Source organism: Petaurus breviceps, unplaced genomic scaffold (assembly GCF_028583685.1).
Source record: "Petaurus breviceps papuanus isolate PSGF00001 unplaced genomic scaffold, PetGlider_PUasm1.0 38, whole genome shotgun sequence".
In the NCBI taxonomy this organism is placed as follows: Eukaryota; Metazoa; Chordata; class Mammalia; order Diprotodontia; family Petauridae; genus Petaurus; species Petaurus breviceps.
Window position 1 is genome coordinate 39,329,567 of NW_027186304.1, and position 8,737 is coordinate 39,338,303.

The window sequence follows — 8,737 nt, forward strand, 5'->3', positions numbered from 1 at the left end:
TGAGAAAGCACAAAGGGACACACAAGATTAAAGGGAATTTAAAAATATTATTAATTAAATTAATTAAAATTATTTCATGGGCCATCATAGACAAGACAAATGTAAAAACTAACCTTAATCACATAGTAGCCAACCTTTTGGTACTGGGCTTATCTCTCTAGGCTAGACCCTGTATAGTAGACACAGCATGCCAATAGGTCTTGAAACCTTTTGAATGTGGTAGTAGATTCTAGAGCTTATATTCCATTGGCATAATGGCCCAGGGTCATCTCCATGCCTTGACAACACTCCATAGTAGGGATTTGGTGGAAATTATCTTCCTCATTGAAGAAAAAAAAGGGGAAGAGGACCCAACAGTGCAAAATGAGTTGGAAAACTTGGATCTAACTCAACTAGTCCGAAGGGCTAAGGATTCACAGGTTGTAGAAAGGGTTGGATTTGCCTTGTGGGAGGAAATGTCTGGGAGCTGTCCTGTTCAACAGGGAACTCTAGAGTTTCTCCTGAGGCTTCTCATAAATCCTCTTTTCCACCTTTATTAGTGAATTCCTCTTTCCGTTCTTCAGTCTGAAGCAATTAAATGTAGCAAGGATATTCCAACAAAGACAACAAAGCATTGTTTAAAATCCTTTTCTGAGAGCTCCTCAATTGCCTTAGATTTGTTTGCAGGGAATTTGGGATCCTCACTGTTGCAAAAATTAGTAGTCAATCATAAGTACATAGACATGTTCGTGAGGGGAAATAGGAACCAGGGAAAGATGACAAGCAAATTAGCAAGAGACAATAGGAATTTCCTTGTATTTCACCATCATTATGTGTTTATTGACAGTAATTTCTCCAAAATCCTCTTTCATTAATGTAAAGGAATTGGGATTTCATTGGTGAGGGAACTCCCTCCAAAGGAGATAGCTTACTATTGTTTAAGACTTAGTTCATAAGTCCTAGGGAGTGCCAGGGGCTGAGCCATTTTGCCAGGATCACCCAGCTCAGCAGTGGCAGAGCTAGGATTTGCTTTCTCTTAATTTCAAGCCCAGGATGCCTTCCACTATGACAGGCTGCCCCTACCACCCATTGGTCATCTTCGATCTCCTCTTTCCTTTGAAAAAACAACCCACAGCTCCTAGAATTTTGTCTTTCATTGTTGTTCTTCCTTTTCTTGAAAAGTTGGTGACAGTGGTCCCTAAAATAATAATAACAATATTATGAATAATAATGGATAATATTTATGTAGTACTTACTATATACCAGGCACTGTGCTAAGTATATTTTTTATTTACTATCTCGTTTGACCCTCACAGCAACCCTAGTTCTTAATAAATACCTGAAGCCAGACTTGAACTCTGTGCCAGTGCTTTTTCCGCTTCGCTACCTTTGCTGAAAGGGAGATAAGGGAAATAGGACATCCCCTGAGCAGTCAGGGCCTTTCCCAGACTTCATAGTTCTTTCTCTGGATGTGGTTAGCATTTTCCATCTCTTGAAATTGTTTTAGATGATTGTGTTGTTGAGAAGAGTTAAGTCTATCATAGGTAGCCATCACACAATGTTACTGTTACTATATATAATGTTCTACTGGTTTTGCTCACTTCACTCAGCATTAGTTCATATAAGTCTTTCCAGGTTTTTCTGAAATCCATGCAGAGCAGGGGTTCTTAACCTGAAGTCTGTGAACTTAAATGGGAAAAAATACATATTTATTTCAATATATTTGGTTTCCTTCATAATTCTATATATTTTATTTTATGCATTTATAAACAGTATTCAAAAAAGTGGTATGTACTTACCAAAGGGATTCCCATGACATAAAAAAAAATGTTAAGGCTTTATCTTTGAAAATTATCTGAAGCTCAGAGAGGTTGAGATTTGTCCTTGGTCATAGAGCAAGTAAATGTCAGAAGTGGAATTTGAACAAGGCCTTCCTGCCTCCTATTCCAGCATTCTAGCATCTTTTCCATGATGCCTAACAATCCACTTATTGGATACAGATCCTAGAAAAAACTCTGATTGAGTTATGTTGTCTCTTTTCTCATTAGGAGACAAGTATAGACAGTGGCATATATAAGACAGAGTTAATACAAATTGAGAAGCACGGCAAGTCATGGTAATACTTAATATTCTTGACTTCCCATATATCCCAACTCAGAAGCCAAGATTGGAGGACCTCTTTACTACTTCAAAGAAAATTATTTTTAATTTATGGAATAAAACAAGCATTTCCATAACATAGTACAATAGAAAAGATGATTGCACATGAATCTGCAAATCTACTATGCAAAACTTGCTATTCCTTTCAAATATACAATAAAATTATCATGTAAATTTCTTTTTTTTCTTCCCTAACCCTCCCCCCTTATTTTTCCCTTTACTACTCTTGATCACTGAAGAGTGGATAATCTGTCAGAGACCTGAGAGAGATATAGTGAATACAGAAAGAAATAGCTATGGTGCTTGAGAAATTTACATATGGAGGTATGCTAAAAAGTATATGACTCATAATCCTGCTCCAGGAGACTAGGCGATGGTAAAATTAAGTAAAAATTAAGCAGACTCACTTTAGTCCTTGTATGTTTCTGGGTTATGTCTTTGTGACAGGAAGTTGTTTGGTGTCACTGGGTATAGGAGACCCCATAGTATAATAGAGAGAACAGTAGATCTGGGGCCAGAGGGTCTGAGTTCAAATCTCGGCTCTTCCACCTGCTCCCTGTGTGATGTTGGGTGGATTGCTTAACCTCTCTGAGCCTCAGTTTCTGTAAAATGATAGGATGAGATTAGATGACCCCTAAAGTCCCTTCTGAGTGTATGGGATCTTCTTTCGCAGGTGTTTGTAGAGACATCCAATGTAGGTATCAATGTCACTACCGTGAAAAAGTCCCATTGCCATGCTAGAATTGTTTTCTTGGCCCATGAGCTATGTGCTATAATGAACTCCTAACTAACTCTGTTCAGTAATCAAAGTCTTTGGTTCCTTGAGGCTCAGTGGCCCTTTTCCCAAGAATTTCTCTTCTGGCAACCAGACGGTGTTTATCAACTCTGGAAAACTTATCTGCTTAATGAGCAGCAGGCATTAAGAAAGCTGGCTGGAAAGCTCCCTTCCTGGGGTTGGGTGAGGATAAAGCAGCCCTGTTACATATTCTGTTAAATCTGAATTAAGAATAGTTTTTCTAGAAATGATTTAGTCATAGGTTATGAGACTCTAGGCTAATGCCAAAATTCTTCCCTTTGTCAATGGATGTTATGATCATTAGAGAGAAACAGAGTCAAATGAGTTGTGACCAGCAGCTCTGTGGGGTCTTACTGGGTCATTCTAAGCCAGTTCTCCAGACAGCCACTTGTTATCACAGGTCTCTCTGTCTTAATTGGCCTTATGTAGCTCATAGTTTTCTCTGTGATGCAGAATGGGGCTCAAAGGGAGAAAACCCTCTAATTTCAAAAGAGAAAAAAATTTCCCTCTAACTTATGATGGCTTCAGAAGCAGAAATTAGCTCACACAAAGGAACCCCGAAGCATCCCTGTTTCTGGGCTCTTGGCTGTCCCATTCAACTAAGTTTCAAAATAACTTGATTAAGGAACACCTGAAGAGCGATAGAGTCCATGTGGTGGGTGAGAGGAAGATGCCAGACAATGCACACAAGACATCATAAGGAGAAGCACAGGGAAGGGCATCATTGAAACAGTGCATGAACGAAAAAGACACGAGACTGATTTGGTTAACCCATGGACTCCATTGGTGCCTTTGTGATGTCAGGAGAAATTGAGGCTGGCCCCAGCTATGTTGGATGGAACCTGTGTGGCAAATCTATGGGAAGTCATGGATAATGGTCACACAGGAGAGACAGGTAGAGTGGGCTGCAATCTGTATTGGTGGAAGGAATAACAATATTGAGGAGATCACAGATTCATTGGGAGTATTGGAGTTTATGTTATACTGACAACACAATAAACATAACTGGTAAATAAAAGTCCCCAGAGTTTTGCCCCCGGGAGGCAAAGAGTATTTTTCTCAAGGAGAGGATTTGAACAAACTCACCCCCCAAATAAGTGGTCAGAGCAGCTCTGTATGGAAACCTCTAACATACCTGGACCCTCACCCACTTTTCTGACTCATGTGCAGACTGTAAGTAATATGGTTCTTATTTTTCCATTGCATTGTAGCATTATCAGAATCTCTCTATTTAGTGGCTCTATTTTGAACTTTAAGCCTCAGGGCACCCTTAAGGGCTAAATCTTCTGATCTGTTGGTAGAGTCATGAGCCTGCATTCAGCAAATAGTAAATAGCAATGACATATCAATAAAGCTAAAGGAGAGAAATCATCATCTTCATCTCTCACCTCCCAGGTAAAGGGCTGGTGGTCAGCAACCAATTCAATGCTAAACCAAGAATCTGAGTGAAAGAAAAATCTTAGGCAAGAGGGATTAAGCCTGACTGTGAATCCATGGAGAAACGGTCATTTTCACAACATCTCTAGGAGACATTCAATTTTTAGTGTCATTAAGTGTTGGAAAAGTCTTCCAAGGGTTCAGTCCCCCATAACCTTCAACTAACCTCTTGGTACTGGCAGTTCTTTTTTTTTTTAATTAAAATTTTTGGGTCATATTTTAACTTCCAAACTGTCTCTCTCCCTCTCTACCCATCACACACTAGAGAAGGCCACCATTTAACACACACACACTTATATATGTATATACACATGTTGTATATAGTATGTATATATGTAAATATTTGTATTATATCTGTATAACATATGTTATATATGCATACATACACACACACACATATATATACACATATATATGTAAAACCAAACTATGTATACTTCTATTTTTCTGTTCTTTCTCTGGAGGTGGATGGCATCTTCCTTCATAGATGCTTCATAATTGAGTTGAGTATTTGTAACACTCAGAATAACTTGGTTGTTCAGTCATCCTTTGAACAACATTGCTGTTCCTGTATACACTGTTCTTCTGATTCTGCTCATTTCACTCTTCATTATTTCATGCAAGTCTTTCCATGTTTGTTTAAAATCAACCAGCTCATCATTTCTTACAGCTCATTAGTATTGCACCACAATCATATATGGCAACTTTTTTAGCCATTCCCCAATTGATGAGCATCACCTTGAATTCCAGGTACTTCAGTTTTTTACGAAGACTCTGACTTGTGGGGCAAAGACCAAATAAGTTGATTAAAGTCGTTCCTAATATAAGGGAAAGTGTGAATAAAAGCTATTTTTAGTCAAGGTCAAATTCTAAGTCAAAGGTGATAGGGTTCAGAGCCAGTAGTTTTCCAGTGAGACTCCATTGCCTTGTCAAAGCATAGCCTTGTTTTACTGGAATGGTGATTAGAAAGTGTCTGTCCTAAATCAGGTTTGGGTGTCACAGGCAAGTTGGTCTGGGACCTGATGCTAATAATCTCCAGTCATCCAAAGGATAGTTTTTGAGCAAACACATTGGATTGGAAACTGTCACTAAGTAAAGACAGGTGCAGGGAATGGCTTTCAAAATACTCAAGGCTCTGAGCTAACTCTCTTGGGATTAAAAAACATCAACAACTCTCTCTCTTTTACCATCTCAAATTTCTTGATCCATTATCAGTTATTAGGAACTTGGGGCCCTTCAGGATCTGGGGTATGACTTAGTGCTCCCTTGAACATGAAGTCACTCTCCTTGCTGTCCAAAGTGAGAGGTATCTCTAACAATCCCAGCTGACATTTATTCAGTGCCTTTCACTCAGAAATCCCGGAGAGCTCCACAAACTGATTTACGGGCTGTATACTGAGTAGAAGTGAATGATAATGACCGCAGTGATGATGATGATGATGGATCTCTGAGGCTCTGGTATTTGATATGGCATGTTGTTTCTGGGGAGGTTCCAATTTCCTGAGCTTCCCAGTGATTAGAAGCATAAAGGCAAGAGAGTACTCTGGCCATTTTATCCTGCATTTCTCAGCGGGGATGGCTCTGATTAGGGCTTTGGGAGGCCTTAATTCTCTGCACCCCTCACACAAATTTTAGTAATCACTAGACATCAGACACTTTGAAATGTTACATTGGGACACAGCTCAATCTATCCCATTACTGCACAAGGAGGCTCATTCCTCAATTCCTCACCTACCTTCTGAAACATTTCAACCACCTGAGGCTGCTTTGGATTCTTCTACTTTGGGGGAAAAGGAGAGAGAGAGAGAGACAGAGAGAGACAGACAGACAGAGAGAGAGAGACAGAGAGACAGAGAGGAGAGACAGAGAGAGGAGAGAGACAGACAGAGAGAGAGAGAGACAGAGAGAGACAGAGACAGAGACAGAGAGACAGAGAGAGACAGAGGAGACAGAGGAGAGAGAGAGAGACAGACAGAGAGAGAGAGAGACAGAGAGAGAGACAGAGAGAGAGACAGAGAGAGACAGAGAGAGAGAGAGAGAGAGAGAGAGAGAGAGAGAGAGAGAGAGAGAGGAGACAGAGAGAAGCCAGTTGGATAAAACCTATAACCCCTTTAGAAGAACTAATTGCCTGATGGAGAAAGTGTAAGATTGTAAATGAAGAGATGACTTCTCCTTTCAACTTCACTGCTGATTTGCTTAATGGTTCTGCACAAAGTTATTTAACCTTTCTCAATTTTTTTCCTCCCTCAGTTAAAATGGAGTCTTTGAAAAGGCTTTTCAGAGATTAAATGATTTCCTGAGAGTCCCTCAGTATGCATCAGAAATAGGATTTGAATACAGGTCTTTCTGACTCTGAGGCCAGATGTCTGTCCCCTCCTCCACACTGACTCAATGTCCCTTTAGACTCTTTCTTCATACTCTAAATGGCAGAGAAGGTACCCATTGTCATTAGTAGAACTTCTTTTTTTCTGTTTTTTTTTTTTTTCTCATAAGAAGTTCCTGATTAGCAATGAAACCACACATCTACTTTTAAAAAATTTATTATTTAATTTAATTTAATTTAAATTTTAATCAAATAATCTAAATAAAATTTTAAAATATTATTAAATTTAAAAATTAAAAAAAATTTTGAAAATGGAATCAAGATACTCTTCACCAAATGTTGTGAGCATTCATTTAATGATAGAAGTAAGGCTTCTAGAAACTAAGACCTAAGTCTAATATACTTATAAGAATCCACTTTGATCAAAGACATAAATATTAATAGATATAATTGTCTGACTATGGCTGTTGCCGGGTAATTTATTGCCTCTTGTGAATGCTGATGATGCTAACCTCTAGGGGCATGAATCAATGTAAACTGGGTGGTTGGAAGGATTTGCAAATTCAAAGACTCAGCAATTCCTTCCTTCTTCTCTGGCCATTGGTGAGTTTTTGAGAGGGTAAGCCTCATGCCTAGGGAAGAATATGAATATAATTTTCACAAAAGACAATAACTGCAGAATAAAGAGGGGTCAACTTGCACATCCCATTCAAAACTCTGTGCTGGGTTTTGAGGTAGGCTTCCTATTTTTGCTTCTCATCCCAGTAAGCCCACTACTTTTAGCAGCCACATAAGTTTTTATAATGGTCATACTGATTGGTTCTGATGGAGAAGTAAGATTTTCCCCCCTCTGATTCTTTTTAAAACCCAGAATCTTCCAGTGACATATATAACCATTTTGGAAGTGTCTTTTGAAAAGCTTGCTCCTTAGCATTCTAGAACTTTAATTTATAGTTTGTACAAATCATTAGTGTTCAATAACATACTGCCTTTAATTATTATTTAACTTTTTCATATGTCCCAAATTTTCCCTAACAGGATATAAATTCCCAAGTGGTAAAGACAATTTCTTACACTTCTTTCATATTGCATTCTGTCTAGCACAATCCTAGGCACACAGGTCCATTTGATACTAAATCAAAACCAAACAATGCTTATCTCTTCTTATCATGAGAAAGCCAGAAGGCTGACCTGTGATAAATTGACTGTGCATGTTATAGTTGAGAAAAGGTGTATAAACTTCTTGTGGCCTTTGATCTTTGCTAAGTTGGGTGTGAAGGAGAAGAGAGGGGGAATTTGCTAATAAATAGATATTTTACAGGTCCTTGTGTCTCAGAATTAAATCTGTAGCATCTCCTTATATGACAATAGCTGATATTTCTGTTGTGATTCATTTTTTGCCTATCTCATTTGATCCTCATAACAATTCTGTGAAGTAGGTAGTACAAGTATTGTTGTTATAACTATGACTATTAATATTATTATTATCTTCATTTTGTAAATAAGTCAACTGAGGCTCAAAACCTTGCCCAGGGTCTCCTGGCAAGTATTAGCCCAAACAATCTAGGTTTTGAGTTGAAGCCTCTTGACTCTGAATCTAGTGTTCTGTGCACAATGCCGTACCTTTGTCTATATTGCAGAATCATTATATCTTAGAAGACCTGGCAGGGACCTCAGAAGTCATTCAATTCAACCTCCTTCTGAAGCATCAATCTCTTTTACAATATCCTTGGCCAATGATGATCCCATTTTCATTTGAAGACCTACAGTGACAGAGCAGTTCTCAAATGAAATGATCTGCCTCCAGACATTCCCTTTTAACATGCTGTCTAGACCCCACCTTTGTCCTTATCAAATCTTAGATTGTATTTAATGATAACCATTCCTTTTTTTTTTTTGAAACAACATTTCCCAGGATTCTGTATAAATGTCTGGTAAGGGATAGCAATACTTCAGAAGCTGTATGACAGTTAAAAATGAAAAGTGTTGGTTTAAAGAGAAAGAAGAAGAGGAGGAGGAAGAAGAAGACAAAAAAGGAGGAA